We start from the raw sequence: 1,587 nt of genomic DNA on the forward strand, positions 1-1,587 counted from the left end.
TGTCTCATTGCTATATGTTTATCAATAAAACTTTGAAAAGAAAAAAAATATTTATTTATTTACTTATTTGGCACAGGGTCTTGTTATGCAGCTTGGACTCACAGATATCCTCCTGTCTCCGTCTCCTTAGAGCTGGGATTACAGGTGTGTACCACCCACACCCTCTCGGTGGCCAACTTGGCTTTGCCCGGGGCTGGCAAGGTAGGTGGTACCAGGCATCAAACCCAGGTCCTTCAGCTTGCCAGGCAGGCGCTTAGGCTACTGAGCTATCTCCCCAACCCTAGACTTAAAGTTTAGACTCACAGCATATCTTATTTTTAGATATATAAGCTATGTCATAAACTAATAGCTTACTCAACCAATTTATAACATTGTTTTAGGACAGGGTGTACAGGGTGTAGAGGGCCTCACTACGTAGACTGGACTCAGTAATTCTCCTGTTTACAGACTCCCAAGTGCTGGGATTACAGGCACGGCACCACACCCAGTCTCAATTGCCAGCTTAGTGTGCCCTACAGGTGGGATCAGCACAGCACGCTGGGGATCAAACACCAGCCACTGCACACTGCCTAAGTAGGCACAATAATTTAACTATTAAAACTCAGTTTTTTGTTTGTTTTTTTTGGGCAGAAACAGGGATTGAACTCAGGCCCTTGCGCTTGCCAGGAAAGTGCTTATTCTACTGAGCCATCTCCCTGGCCTTTAAAAAAAATTTTTTTTTAACATTTTTACTTTTAAAAAGTGATTTGAATTAGTCCACTGCTAACCTGTGAGAATTAAAAGGCATTTGGGTTAATATGAGGAGCACCTACATACAGTATCTACAAGACCTTAGTCGTGCTGTGCGTCGACACGCTGTCTCAGGAAGGTGCACTCAGGGCCTGCCCCTGATGGTCCACAGATGGGTTTGGAATGAATAAACTGTCAGGGTTCTTAGGAGTGACAGCAAGCTCTCCTAAGATATTCCTAAGCCCAGCCTCCAGGGGAGGACAGTGGTGCCCCACGGCTTTCCTCTAGAGAAGTAGATCTCCCTCTTTCCAGAGTCTGAAGGAGGTGGTTGCGTGAACTCCAAAATTAGCGTCTCCCCTCACTGAGCCCTGGAGGAGGGACTTTTTCTCCACTCTGACATTTGTCCTAACAAATCTTCTGCAAGGAATCTAAGGTTACTTCCTATATATTAGCACGGTAAAAGTTAGGGTGGGCTGGGTGTGGTGGCCCACACCTGTATTCCTAGCACTCAGAGGAGGCTGAGGCAGGAGGATCGCTGAGAGGTGGAGGCCAGCCTGGGTTGTACACAGTGAGTTCAAGGCCAGCCTGAATTACATAGTGAGATCCTGTCTCAAAAAAAGTTAGGGTAGCAGCCCAAACACTAGGAACACGGGACCTGGGGAATGCTGGAATGGGGGTTAGGATCTTAAGACATCTGGGGAAGAGGAGGCAAGTCTGTTATTCTAAAGAGGAAAAAGCAAAACCTGTAGCTCAATTTGTAATGTAAGGCTTCAGCTGCTCTAAGAGCTTTTAACTGGCTGATAGAGGATTCACCATGTCTTACATTTATAGAAAAGAGACAGAGAAAAAGTGTGTGTG

The sequence above is a fragment of the Octodon degus genome, unplaced genomic scaffold, assembly GCF_000260255.1.
Source record: "Octodon degus isolate 3935 unplaced genomic scaffold, OctDeg1.0 scaffold00092, whole genome shotgun sequence".
Lineage (NCBI taxonomy): Eukaryota > Metazoa > Chordata > Mammalia > Rodentia > Octodontidae > Octodon > Octodon degus.